At 45.6% G+C, this 14,680-nt stretch overlaps 1 protein-coding gene across 13 annotated transcripts in view; it reads left to right on the forward strand.

Annotated features, from left to right (window-relative positions):
• Positions 1-915: 915 nt before the first annotated feature.
• EP400 (E1A binding protein p400) overlaps positions 916-14,680 on the forward strand; it is a 107,178-nt gene continuing 93,413 nt past the window's right edge. For 9 of the 13 annotated variants that reach the window (XM_027567091.1, XM_027567102.1, XM_027567095.1 and 6 more), the window contains exon 1: positions 916-1,013. The gene's annotated coding sequence lies outside the window, so the exon portion shown is untranslated. The remainder of the gene's footprint in view (positions 1,014-14,680) is intronic. The other 4 variants (XM_027567100.1, XM_027567101.1, XM_027567092.1 and 1 more) reach the window with 3 other exon arrangements.

Consider the following 14,680-nt stretch of genomic DNA (forward strand, 5'->3'; position numbering starts at 1 on the left):
CTGCACACGGAGGAAAAGGATGCAGAGCCCACCCTCCAGATTGACGATTCCCTGAGGTTCTCTCCGCTTTTTCCCTTTAAAAACTGTCAAGGCTGAGCAGAATCTTCAGAGTTGGCCTCAGGACATAAGAACACCTCCTGCCTAGAACACCAGATTTCTTTTTCTTTTCAAAAATTAATTATTTTGGTTGTGTCAGGTCTTAGTTATAGCACACAGGATCTCTGTCCTCTCTTGTTGCCCTGCACAGATTCTACAGTTGCGGTACACGGACTTGGTTGCCTGAGGAGGAATCAAACCTCTGTCCTCTGCACTGCAAGGGGGATTCTTAACCACTGGCAGTTCCGATTGCCAGTTTTTCTGATTAAAGCACCTTCCCTTTCTCCTGACTCCTGCCTCTCTTTATTGGCTTTGAGCAATCAATAAGCTGAGTTGAGTAACACAGGTGGACACCCGGTCTCCCCGTGTCCTTTTGTTTGCTTCTGAGGTATGACTTTCTCTGCCCCGCCCCGTTTCTGCACCTCCTCCTCACTCAACCCTGGACTGGCCTTTTCACCTGCTTGGTCCGCCGGGCTGTCAGCCCCTCGCCCCAGCCAACCCCACTTCTCGAAGAGGCGGCTCCACAGGCATTCGAGGTCTCCTCCCCAAACCTAGAGCCGGCGCTGAACGCTCGATCCGGCTGGCCGGAGTGAACGCATGCCCACACCGTCGTCTACGCAGCGCCCTCATGGCAACCTCCAGTCTTCACAAACTCGGAACCGCTCCGCCGCCAGCCCATCGGCCCTCGCCCTCGCCTTGCCTGTCTAACTCTCCCAGCCCCCTCGGCGCCTCCCGCTCCGCCGACGTCACACCAACGCGCAGCTGCGAGCGCGCAGCGCGCGTCCCTTCCGGCTCGCCGTAGCAGCCGCGCCGCCGCTTCTTCCGGCCGGGCCCCGGATGTGTTGAGCCGAACGGCGCTGTCTGGGCCCGGACCCCAGACCCAGCCCCAGAGCTGAGGAACGCGGCCCACACCCGGGGTAGGTGTGGGCGTGGCGCGGACGACCGACTTGCGGGTTAGATGGCCCGCGCCCCGGCCTCGGTTCGCCCTGGAGCCCCCGAGCCGCGCCGAGGAGGGAGGCCCGGAGCGGCGCTGGCTGTGGGACGGCACTGAATCTGTGCGGGGACCGCGGGTCGTGACGGGGGCCGCCGGCGGCCGGGGGTGCTGCGGGTTCCCTGCCTGCCGGCTCGTTCCTCCCTGTGAGCGGGGCGCCTCGCGTTGTTTTTTCTGCGCGGGGTTAAAGTTAGGTCCGGTGCTTTCTTTTCACTTGGTTTTCCGGGTTCGATGCTCGACTCCTTCCTTCCACAGGATGGGGATCGCACCACTTTGCTTCTTCGCGCGAGGTGCACCGCGCAGGGGTAAGCAGAGGTGCAGAGGGAAAGTGACTTGTCAGACGTCGTCCAGGAACCCCCTGCGCCGCTCCCTCCAGCTCCTCTCCGCCGCCCACTAGCATCCCTTAAGTGGCGAAGCCTTTTCGCTCCCGGGCCTTTGCGTTGCACGCCCGCCCCTGCCCGGAACTCACCTTCCTGCAGAGGTCTGCAACCCGCCTCTCTGCTCAGACGTCAGCTTATCAGTTAGAGAAAAATAATAGAGCGGGATGCTAGTAGTGTTTAACCTGGGGGTTATAGTACGTTTTTTCTCTTCGTTTATTTGTGTTTTCTGATGGATTGCATTTTTCTTTTTTACGTGATATGTACCATGAAATAGTTTCTGTGACTTTTTTAGTGAAACCAATGAAATAGAAATATGCTTTCTGAATGATTGGGGGAAAAGTAAAAATACGTCTTAAAACTAAATCATTCAACCACCCAAAGATAAGCATAATTAGCAGTTTCTTTGTGGCCTCTTGTCCTTTTCATTTAATTTTTTTATTGTACAATGTAATTTTATGTGCTTTTAAAAACATGTAGTTAGCATGATCAGGTGCCATTAAATCTTCCACAACAGTTGCTGTTAGTGGGACAATATCTGTAAGCCATTGGCCATTTAATCTCTCCTGTTGGATCCACCCCTTCTTGCCTTCTCCAGCCCGTGGCTCTAATATTTTGTTTTGCCTTCAGTTCTTCTCTCCAGAGTATTTCCATCAGTATGCAAACCCCCCAGCTACCGTTACCTTTTCTAGATCTTCAGATCTTCTTGTTTACTTGCTAAGTCTTGTCTGACTCTTTTGCAATCCCCTGGACTGTAGCCCACCAGGCTCCTCTGTGGGATTTCCCAGGCAAGCATACTGGAGTGGGTTGTAATTTCCTTCTCTAGGGGATCTTCTCAACACAGGAATTGAACCCTCATCTCTTGCATTGGCAGGAGTATTCTTTACCACTGAGCTACCAGGGAAACCCTTTCTTGGTCTTTGCTTCCTTTTATACCAGAATTGGGAAGAATCCTGAACTCCTATTTCCTCTTCTCTCATTTCTCTTGAACATGGTTCAGGCTAAGCTTTTGGTCCCTCCTCTCCTCTGAAACAGCTCCTCTTGGGGTTGCTGCTGCTGCTGCTGCTAAGTCACTTCAGTGGTGTCTGACTCTGTGCCACCCCAGAGACGGCAGCCCACCAGGCTCCCCCATCCCTGGGATTCTCCAGGCAAGAACACTGGAGTGGGTTGCCATTTCCTTCTCCAATGCGTGAAAGTGAAAAGTGAAAGTGAAGTCGCTCAGTCGTGTCCGACCCTCAGCGACCCCATGGACTGCAGCCTACCAGGCTCCTCCATCCATGGGATTTTCCAGGCTAGAGTACTGGAGTGGGGTGCCATTGCCTTGGTTAGGGACCACTATATTGCCAAGTCCCCCTGTTAGTAGCCTTTGGTTCGGCCTCCCATGGCTTTCTTGAATCACTCTCCCTTGGTGGCCCTGGGACACAACTCAGTTGGTTGTCCTTTTATCTTGAAGGCTGCTGTCCCTAGCCTCCTTGCTGGTTCCTTCTCATCTCCTTAACTGCTAAAAATTGTACTGCCTCAGAGTGGTCCTCCCACCTCCTCTCTGGTCTGTACCCTGGGGTGATCTCATCCAGGGTCATGGCTAGGCCACTTGTCAATACTCCCAGAATGTGTAGCTCCTAGCTGGATCTTCCGGTTCCAAACAACCACTTTTACTTGTGTGCAATCTACTGATACCTTGTTGCATCTCAGTCAGAGGTAACTCCCTTCTCCTATTGCTCAGCACAGAGCTCCTTGTGTGGTGTCTGCATTTCTTCCAGGTACCAAATTTGATTGGTCGGCACTCAAACCTGACGCTTCTCACTGCCTTTTTGGGTGCAGCTGTCATTTAAGCCCCCTACATCATCTTGCCTGGGTTATTCCAGTGACCTCCCTGCTCTCTACTCACCTGAGCTGAGCTGCTCTGCAGTTGACTGTTAATACAGATCTGGGTGATGCACTGCTTAGCTCAGAGCCCTCCGTGGTTTCTCATCTCCCTCAGAAAAAAAAAGCCAGACTCCCTAAGGCAGTTTATGGAGCTCCTTGTGGCTAGGTTCCTGCTGCCCCTGTGACTTCATGTCCTGACACTCCACTGGTTGTCACCTGGCTCCGGCTACACCTAGCTCTGTGCCTGGGCCCACATCGGCTCTGCCTGAAACATCAGGTTCCTGCGTGCCACAGGTCTGGTTCTTACTCAGTTCTCTTTTCAGAAGTTCCCTCCTCAGAGAGGCTGCTGGGTAACCCAGGGCCTTGTCCTCTCGCCCACACCCTCCTATCCCTTATCCTGACTTTGCCATTGCACGGATGGTCTGGCACTTACGGTTTTGTTCATTGCCTCACTGCCCGCTCCCCTCACCCCCAGCCTAGGGGCAGGAACTATGCTTTGTTCACTCTCCTACACACAGTGCTTCAGATCTTGTCTGATGGAGTATATGCTTAATAAATGTTGAGTAAGTAAATAAATGAACAAATTCTTTCCTAAAGCAGATTAATTTGGTAGGGACCTAGGTCTACAGGGTATTAAAAGTTATAGGGGTTGCTGAGGAATAGACTTCACCTGCTGTAAGTTAGAGGAGAGAAGTTGGCTTTTCTAGTAGAGAGAAGCTTATGCAGGAGGTGAGGTTTGATGTAGATGTTGGGTTTCGTAGGTAGAAATAAAAAGAATTGGATTTGACTCCTCCAGTGGAAGATGAGAGCTCTTGAGGCTGTTGAAGGAAGGATTAGCTACTGGATTTCACATTCAAGGGCCTTGTGTGAAGCTGGATGTCCCACACTGGCAGTGTGGTGCCCTTCAGATGGACAGGATCTTCATCCATCTTCTGTTTTGAGTTCTCTTGTTGGCATTCTCTCTGCACAGCAGGCCCCACCCCCTCCAACAGATCTGCACATAGCCGCGCACCCGCACCCCAGGTCCCATGTTCCCATTGTGGTGGCAGTGAGTGCCTGGTGCATCTGCCCCCTTCCTCCAGGATAGCGAGCAGCTGATGGTAGCTGTGACCTGCACATCTTCCTCTGGAGCCTGGTTCTGCTCCTCAGCCCCTTGTAGAGGGACCAAGTACCTGTTGCCTTTAGAAGTCAAGACCCTGACCCTTAAGAGTTTTCTTCTGGGTAGAGCATCCTTTGGGCTTGTCATCTCAGGCCCACCCCCTCTGTGATTTCTGCTTTATTTTTAATCAACAGAAATTTTTATCTTGTTTTGGTGCATTATCATATTATAGAAATAAATTTTAAAAGTCATTTATGTTCTGAGTGAAAGGGAAGGTCTTTGGACATCCTCACTTTGTTACTTTACTTAGCTTTTTTTTTTTTTAATGTATATGTAATAGTATTCACTTTTTTGGTATAGAATTCAGAGAATTTTGACAGATGTCTAATTTCCACAATAGTTAGAGTACAAAGAAGTTCCTTCCTCCCAAAAATTCCCTTGTGCTGCCACTCTGTAGTCAGCTCCTCCCTAAGTGCTCAGTAGCCTCTGACCCCTAAGTGTGTGTTTGTGTTTTTTCCAGGATGTCAGTTAAAGCAGCTTACACAGTGTGGGGCCTTTTGAGTCTGGCTTCTTCCACTGAGCATAATGCATTTGAGATTCATCCAGGTTGCTGCATATACCAAGAATGTGTCTCTTTTTGTGGAGGTGTGGTCTGCAGTGTGGATGGACTACAGTTTATCCATTCACTCGTTGAAGGGCTTTGGGTTGTTGCCAGACTTTTAATACAAGTAATGAATGAACAAGTCACACTGCATTATAGTCAGACAGTACAGAAGTACCCCGAGCATGCTGAAGTTCCTCTTTGCTCTTTCTTCTCATTCTTGACTTTCCCAAACTAACTGATTCGGTATCCACTTCTTTTGTTTTTTAATTTTTAAAAAAATTTACTTATTTTTGGCCGTGCTGGGTCTTCGTTGCTGTGCAGGCTTTTCTCCAGCTGTGGTGAGCGGGGCGGGGGTGGGGGGCCACTCTGTAGTTGCGGCGCTTGGGCTTCTCACTGTGGAGCGTCCACGCTGCTGTGGAGCTTAGGCTCTAGAGTGTGTGGGCTTCAGTAGTCGTGGCTCCCAGGCTCTAGAGCCCAGGCTCAATAGTTGTGGTGCACTGTCTTCATGCTTCCTCGGCATGTGGGATCTTTCTGGATCAGGGATTGAACCCATGTCTCCTGCATTGCCAGGCAGATTATTTACCACTGAGCCAGCAGGGAAGTCCAGTTTGGGTTTATTTTTAAATTAAAAAATTTTTTTAAACACTGGCAGCTTGCAGGATCTTAGTTCCCTGACCAGGAATTGAACCTTGGCCTTCTGCAGTGAAAGCACCTAATCCTAACCAGTGGGTCACCAGGGAATTCTCACTATCCATGTATTTTACTTTTTGAAGGTTTATTTATTTTTGACTGTGCTGGTATTCACTGCTGCTGGCTTTTGCTAGTCATGGCCACCGGAGGCCACTCTCTAGTTGCTGTGGGGCTTCTCACTGTAGTGGCTTCTCTTGTGGTGCTTGGGCTTCGTTGCCCAGCATGTGGGATCTTCCCAGACCAGGGACGGAACCTGTGTCCCCTGCACTGGCAGGTGGATTCATAACCACTGAACCACAGAGAAGCCCCTCCATTTCTTTTAAAAGTGTATTATTGTAAACAGCATAGGAAAAGTAAAAAGTCGCTCCGTTGTGTCCTACTCTTTGAGAGCCCATGGACTGTAGCCCGCCAGACTCCTCTGTCAATGGAATTCTCCAGGAAAGAAAACTGGAGTGGGTAGCTGTTCCCTTCTCCAGGGGATCTTCTAAACCCAGGGATTGAATCCACCTCTCCCGTATTGCAGGCAGATTCTTTACCATCTGAGTCACTAGGAAAGCCCAAGAATCCTGGAGTGGGTGGCCTGTCCTTTCTCCAGAGGATCTTCCTGACCCGGGAATTGAACCTGGGTCTCCTGCATTCCAGGCAAATTCTTTACCAGCTGAGCTTTCAGGGAAGCCCTTTTTAAAAATAAATTGAGGCATGTCACTCAGTAGGAATACCATGCATTTGTATATGCTGTTGCTTCAGTTGTATCTGACTCATTGAGACCCCATGGACTGTAGCCCTTGAGGCTTCTCTGTCCGTGGGATTCTCCAGGCAAGAATACTTGAGTGAATTGTCATACCCTTCCTCCAGGAGATCTTCCCAACCTAGAGATCAAACCCATCCAAGCCTCCTGCCTCTCCTGCATTGCAGGCAGGTTCTTTACCCACTGAGCCACCTGGGAAGCTCAAGCAGCATATAGTTGAGTCTTATTTTCTTAATCCAGATTGAGACTGTAGGATTTTAATTGGATATTTGGTTTATTTAGTTTTTAAATGCTTTGGAATAACTTTAGATGTACAGAAAAGTAGCAAAAATGTTTCTTTCTATGCATTAGAACCTGTGTTCTCTGTGAAGGTGGTATTTCCCACAAGGGGGTCAGAATGGTTCTTGGGAGGAGGGTGAAAAAAAATTAGATGTGACGGTGTTTTGTGGCCTCCTGAAGGGTCATAGTTCACAGAGATACAGTATGGCTATGGTTTAAAACTTCACCAATAGACTTCTTAGGGGGACAGTAGGGGGAAAAAAGACTGAGAAAGAGCAGCAGAATAATAAATTGGGCTTTTGTGGCTTTATTGCCTGGAGTTTGAAGAAGCACTTCTTCGGTTTGTCTTGAATGTTCCTCTCAAACAGAAATAGAGCCCACTTAACTGCAGTCCAGGGGGCTCTGGCCCGTTGGGTTAAGGACCTACCACTACTACCATGATTTTGATCAGAAGGGACATTGGTGGCATCAAGTCTGGGCTTCCCTGTTCCCACTGCAGCCCCTCGAGAGGTCAGTTCTCTGTAGTGCACATGTAATGCATCCTAGACAGTTTTTATTTTTTTTTTTTAGAACACAATGAATTGCTTTTACTTTGATATGCATCCACATCTCAGCATTTAGTCATCCAGCTGCTGCTGCTGCTAAGTCGCTTCAGTCGTGTCCGGCTCTGTGTGACCCCATAGACGGCAGCCCCCCGGGCTCCCCTGTCCCTGGGATTCTCCAGGCAAGAACACTGGAGTGGGTTGCCATTTCCTTCTCCAGTGCATGAAAGTGAAAGTGCAGTTACTCAGTCATGTACGACTCTTCGAGACCCCATGGACTGCAGCCTACCAGGCTCCTCTGTCCGTGGGATTTGCCAGGCAGGAGTACTGGAGTGGGGTGCTATTGCCTTCTCCGTTAGTCATCCTAGACAGTTTTAAAAATTAGTTTAGTCTGTTTTATCTTTTGGAACTTGCGTATTTTAAGGTCTAGTATGGAACCTTCATAACCTGCTCTAAGGTGGAAGAATGAAGTTTTGTTAGCAAATAGGACTTTTGTTACAGCCTTTTATTTATTAAGTGACATGTGACATTGCCATCTTAATAGATGCTAACATTCTACTATGAAAAATTTCAAAGATATACCAGGATTGAGAGAATTTTATAGTAAATGCCTGTATACCCACCATTCGATTTTCTATTATTAACATTTTACTGACCTGCTTTGTCACACATCCATCCACCCATCATCTTTTAAAAATTTGGGGGAGCAATTCAAGGTGAATGAAAGCATTGTTTTTAACATTTTTAAACCCTTTTTTACTCCGTCTGGCAGATGTAATTGGTCCATTTTGGGGGTGTCTATCAAGTCACTTAGGCCAGCACAAAGACAGTTTATAAAAAGCCCTTGAGTACCAGTTACTGGGGAGTAGAGGGCAGAGAACATTCTCTGTGGGAGGAAGGTTCTTATGGTGTAGCTGCCACGGTTCTGCTGATCGGGGTCAGTCTCTGTCCCTGCCTGGGCGCCCCTTAGACTGCTTTCTCACAGAAGTGAGATGTGGTTGGTGGTGGTCGCTCGGGCCCCAGGCTCCCTGGCTGATGCTGTGCACATTTCTGCTGTGCAGAGACCTGTTCTCTGTGGGGACATGGCTCCCACGGTGCTGAGCTGTGAACTTCACCTTGGCCTTTCTTAACCCACCTATGCCCATCACCACACCTGCCAATCTGAACTCTTCTTGGTTTTCAGGACTGTGAGTGTGTATGCATCAGTAGCTCTGTTTGAGGAGAGCCCCAGGTAGAAAGGAGAAGCTTTACTTAGTCTTCTTGGATTTGTTTGTAGTCCCACCACTGACATGACTTTGAAATACAAATAGTGTTAAATGAGGGCATGACTCTCTTTTTTCAAAGATGAGAACCACTGTCCTAAAATTTCTTAACCTTTCTCTCCATCTTCCATCACCACCCCAGGAGAGGCTGTGTAGTCTGCTGCTTTTCCCACAGAGCTCTCTGCTTCCAGTTTCCCTCCTTTCTGCCAGGATGTTATTGCTTTTAGGCCATTTCAGGAGACAGAATTAGGAAAAGTGTTTTAAGGAAAGACCCATGAGTTGATGCTGACTCCTAATTCTTATCCAGTGCCGTGGAGTTGATTGGTGTTCCTTCCCGGTTCCCTTGGTGATTGCTGTCTGTGCTGAGTCGTGTCCAGCTCTTTTGCAACCCAGTAGACTGTAGCCTGCCAGGCTTCTCTGTCCATGGGATTTCCCAGGCAAGAATACTGGAGTGGGTTGCCATTTCCTACTCCAGGGGATCTCTTCAATGCAGGGATCGAACCTGAGTCTCCTGCTTTGGCAGGAGGATTCTTTACCACTGAACCATCAAGGGAGCCTCCGTTCGTGATTATGTTGTCCTTCTCAGAGTTTCTGTTTATATTCAGTTTTAGGGAGTTCTTCATTCTTTTTGATTTAATTTTACTTTTTGGACATGTAGCACTTTAAACCTGATTGTAAAAGTCAAAATGATACAGATGGTGTACTCAGAAGCGCCCCTGCCTTCACTGTCCTATGAGTCGGCTTGCACTCACCCCTCTTCATTTCTGGTTTATTCTTCCTAAATTACTTCCTTTTTTTTGTTTTGCAAAAGTAAGCAGGTAGTTACAGGGCATCATTGCTTTCGGGACTCTTAGTGGACATAACTAGGAAATATATTTTTTAAGAAAAAAATATGTATACGTACGTACTTATGGCAGAAAGTGAAGAGCTGAAGAGCCTGTTGATGAAAGTGAAAGAGGAGAGTGAAAAGGTTGGCTTAAAGCTCAACATTCAGAAAACTAAGATCAAGGCATCTGGTCCCATCACTTCATGAGAAATAGATGGGGAAACAGTAGAAACAGTGTCAGACTTTATTTTGGGGGGCTCAAAAACCACTGCAGATGGTGATTGCAGCCATGAAATTAAAAGACGCTTACTCCTTCGAAGGAAAGTTATGACCAACCTAGATAGCATATTCAAAAGCAGAGACATTACTTTGCCAACAAAGGTCTGTCTAGTCAAGGCTATGGTTTTTCCAGGGGTCATGTATGGATGTGAGAGTTGGACTGTGAAGAAAGCTGAGCACCGAAGAATTGATGCTTTTGAACTGTGGTGTTGGAGAAGACTCTTGAGAGTCCCTTGGACTGCAAGGAGATCCAACCAGTCCATTCTAAAGGAGATCAGTCCTGGGTGTTCATTAGAAGGACTGATGCTGAAGCTAAAACTCCAGTACTTTGGCCGCCTTATGCGAAGAGTTGACTCATTGGAAAAGACTCTGATACTGGGAGGGATTGGGGGCAGGAGGAGAAGGGGACGACAGAGGATGAGATGGCTGGTTGGCATCACTGACTTGATGGACATGAGTTTGAGTGAACTCTGGGAGCTGGTGATGGACAGGGAGGCCTGGCGTGCTGCAGTTCATGGGATTGCAAAGAGTCGGACACGACTGAGCAACTGAACTGAATGTGCTTGCTAAGTTGCTTTAGTCTTTTCTGACTCTTTGCGACCCTGTGGACTGAAGCGTCCATGGGATTCTGCAGGCAAGAATACTGGAGTGGGTTGCCATGCCCTCCTCCAGAGGATTTTCCTGACCCAGGGATCAAACCCACATCTCTTTCTCTTAAAAAAAATTTTTTTTCTAGTCTTTATTGAATTTGTTACAATATCACTTCTGTTTTTTTTTTTTTTTTTTAATGTTTTTTTGGTTTTTCCCTTAAGACATATGGGATCTTAGCTCCCTGACCAGAATCAAGCCTGCGCCCCTGCATTAAGGTGAAGTCTTAGCCCCTGGACCGCCCAAGAAGTCCTGAACCCACATCTCTTAAGTCTCCTGAATTGTCAGGAGGGTTCTTTACCCCTAGTGCCACCTGGAAATGTGTGTGTATCAGCTTATTTTTATTGGAGTGTAATTGACATACAACATTATATTAGTTTCAGGTGTCCAACATAATGGTTTGACATTTGTATACGTTACACAGTGATCACTACAGTAAGTCTAGTTACCATCTGTCATCATATAAAGTTACAAATTTTTTTCTTATAATGAGAACTTTCAAGATTTACTGTCTTAGCAACTTTCAAATATGCAATGCGATGTTATTGACTGTAGTTATCACACTGTTACCCCATGACTATTTATACTGGGGATATGTGACTTTTGATCCCCTTAACCCATTTCACCTGCCAGCCAACCCTCACTGCAGCCGCCAGTCTGTTCTCTGTACCTATGAGTTTTGCTTAGCTTTCGCATGCAAGTGAAATCATACAGTATTTATCTTTCTTTGTCTGACTTATTTCACTTGGCATAATACCTTCAAGTTCCATCCATGTCATTGGAAATGGCAGGACTTTATTCTTTTTATGGCTGAGTAATATGCCATCACATCCATCTCTCTCCACCTCACATTTCTTTATCCATTGATCTGTTAATGGACACTTAAGTTGCTTCCATATCTTGGCTGTGGTAAATAATGCTGCATATGAACATAGGAGTGTTCATATCTTTTCAAATTCAAATCTTTTCATATCTTTTCAACATATATTTTCACATTAATGTTTTTTTTTCCTTCAGATAAAGTGGAATCACTGGTAGTGGAATTGTCATACAATGAAGATCTAGTTGCTAAGTCGTATCTGACTCTTGCGACCCCACGGACTATAGCCTGCCTGTCCGTGGGATTCTCCAGGCAAGAATACTGGAGTGGGTTGCCATTGCCTTCTCCATGTCATATGGTGGTTCTGCAAGAATACTGGAGTGGGTTACCATTGCCTTCTCCATGTCATATGGTGGTTCTGCTTTTTATGTTTCTGAGGAACCTCCATATTCTTTTCCACAGTGGCTGCACTGCTTCATTCCACCGGCAGTGCGTGGAGGGTTGCCTTTTCTCCAGATCTTTAGCAAAACTTGTCATTTGTCTTTTTTGATAACAGCCATTGTCACAGGCGTGAGGTGATACCTTGTGGTTTTGATTTGTATTTCCCTAATGATTAGCGATGTGGAGCATCTGTTCACGTATCTCTTGGCCATCTGTTTCTTCTTTGGAAAAACGTCTCTTTAGATCGCGTGTCCATTTTCACTTCGATTGTTCGTTATTGAGCTGTAGGAGTTCTTCATATATTTTGGGTGTTAACCCCTTATTGAATATTTGATTTGTAAGTATCTTCTCCCATTTAGTAGACTGCTTTTTACTTTTTTTTTGATGGTTTTCTCTGCTGTGCAGAGCTTTTAAGTCTGATATCTCCCATTTGTTTATTTTTGCTTTTGTTGCCATTGCCTTTGGAGTCAGATCCAAAAAAAAAAAAAGTCTCCAAGAGAGAATCAAGAAGCTTAACCAGCAGTATTTTCTTCCAGGAATTTTATGATCTTTGTTCAAACTTCCAAGTCATTGAGCTAATCTTTGCATGTGGTGTAAGATAGTGGTCCATTTTCTTCTGTTGCATATGGCTGGCTGTTTTTCCCAACACCATTTATTTTCAAGACTTTTTCCCATTGTTTATTCTTGCCTCCTTTGTCATAAATTAATTGATCATATAAGTGTGGGTTTATTTCTAGACTGTTTCTTCTGTTCCGTTGATCTGTGGGTTGGTTTTTATGCCAGTACCATATTGTGATTACTGAAACTTTGTAATATAGTTTGGAATGAGGGAGCTTGATGCCTCTAGCGTTGTTCTTCTTTTTCAAGATTACTTTGGCTATTCGTGATGGATACTTTGGCTATCCATCATTTGTATGGTTCCATACAAATTTTTATGGAATTTTAATTTTTATCCCCAAAATGCCTTTGGGATTTTGATAGGGATTGCAGTTAATCTTTAGGTTGCTTTAGGTAGTATGGACATTTTAACAATATTAATCCTAATCTGTGAGCACAGATTAGCTTTCCATTTATTTGTGTCATCTTCAGATGCTCTCATTGGTGTCGTATAGTCCTTAGTGTACAAGACTTTGACCTGCTTGGTCAGAAAATTCCTAAATATCTTTATTCTTTTTGATGCAATTGTAAATGGAATTTTTTCCCTTTAATTTCTCTGATAATTCTTAGTGTATGAAAAAAATCGAAGATTTTTGCATATTGATTTTGTATCTTGCAACTTTACTGAATTAATTTAATTCTAACAGTTTTTTTGGTGGAGTCTTGAGGATTTTCTATATATCATATGGTGTCATCTGAAGATAGTGACAGTTGTACTGCTTCCCTTTTTTAAAAAATAAATTTTATTTCATTTTGGCTGTGCTGGGTCTTTGTTGCCTTGCTCGGGCTTTCTCTGGTTGCAGTGAGCGGGGGCTACTCTTCGTTGCACAGGCTTCTCATTGCTGTGGTTTTCTTGTTGCGGAACACAGGCTCTGGGTGCACAGGCTTCAGCAGTTGTGGCTTACCAGCCCTAGAACGCAGGCTCAGAAGCTGTGGCACACAGGCTTAGCTGCTCTGCGGCATGTGGAATCTTCCTGGACCGGGGATTGAACCTGTGTCCCTACCTTGGCAGGCAGATTCTTATCCACTGTACCACCAGTGAAGTCCCACTTCCTTTTTGATTTGGATGCCTTTTATTCCCTTTCCCTGTCTGATTGCTCTGGCTGGGGCTTCCAAAAGTATGTTGAATCCAAGTGGCAAAAGTGGGCATCCTTGTCTTGTTCCTGATATGAGAAGAAATGCTTTCAGTTTTTCACTGTTGAGTATGATATAGCTATGAGCTTGTCATATGAGGCCTTTATTATGTTGACATATGTTCCCTCTATACCCACTTTGTTAAAAGAGTTTGTATTCTAAATGGATGTTGAATTTTTGTCAGATGCTTTTTCTGCATTTATTGAGGTGATCATATGATTTTTATCCTTCATTTTGTTAATGTGGTGTATCACATTGACTTGATGTTGAACCATCCTTGTATCCCTGGAATAAGTCCTTGTTGATCATAGTGTTTTATCCTTTTAATGTATCATTGAATTCAGTTTGCTAATATTTTGTGGAGGATTTTCACCTCTGTTCATTGAGGGTGGTAACCTGTAATTTTCTTTGTGGTGGTGTTGTCTAGCTTTACATTATCAGTAATGCTGGCTTTGTAAAATGATTTTGGGAGTGCTGCCTCTTCTTTTTTTTTGTTTTGAGGGGAGATACTGCACTGTGTGTGGGATCTTAGTTCCCCTATCGGGGATCAAACCCACGCTCTCTGGATTGACAACGTGGAGTCTTAACCACTGGACCATCAGGGAAGTCCCTTCTCTTGTTTCTAGGTTTCACACCATGTTTAGGAAACTCTTCTTTACTGTAGGATTATAAAGATATTCTCATCTGTTTTAAAATATTTTTATGGTTTGATTTCCCCGCTTTGAGTAATTTTTTTGTGAATGATGTGAGGTGTGGGGGTAGGTGGACCTCAGGAGTAGATCTGACTTTTTCCCTTTACTCTTTGGCCACACTGTGTGGCATGTGGCATCTTAGTTCCCTGACCAGAGATTGAACCTGTGCCTCCTGCCATGAAAGGCAGTCTTAATCGCTGAACTGCTAGGGAAGTCCTTGACTTTTATTTTTTAAAATGGATTGATCTAAGAAACTCTGGATTTTAGTTCTCTAGCCTCACAGAAAGCTGTTACGAATTTAGTAATGCTTAAAAAAAATGTTTATTTTAAAAATCTCAGCAGCAGTCAGAGAGTCTTTAAAATGGCATCTGTCTGTAGGAGGTGTTTTTCTCTTTGGTCTACAGCTCTTGGGAGGCACCCATTTGTGGATCCCATGGAACCCTGAGAGGCTCCCTGGGTGAACCACAGCCAGAAGTCACAGAGGCAGGGAGAGATACATCAACGGGGCCTTGTGTCTTACGGCCGAGAACTGCCGGGATTTGTGTGATGGGCTGCAGTGGAGGGTGAGGAGTCACTTCTATGAGGAAGGGTTTTCTTGTTTTTAGTTTTAGTTGAAAGATCGTTGGGGT

This window comes from Bos indicus x Bos taurus, chromosome 17 (genome assembly GCF_003369695.1).
Source record: "Bos indicus x Bos taurus breed Angus x Brahman F1 hybrid chromosome 17, Bos_hybrid_MaternalHap_v2.0, whole genome shotgun sequence".
NCBI lineage: Eukaryota > Metazoa > Chordata > Mammalia > Artiodactyla > Bovidae > Bos > Bos indicus x Bos taurus.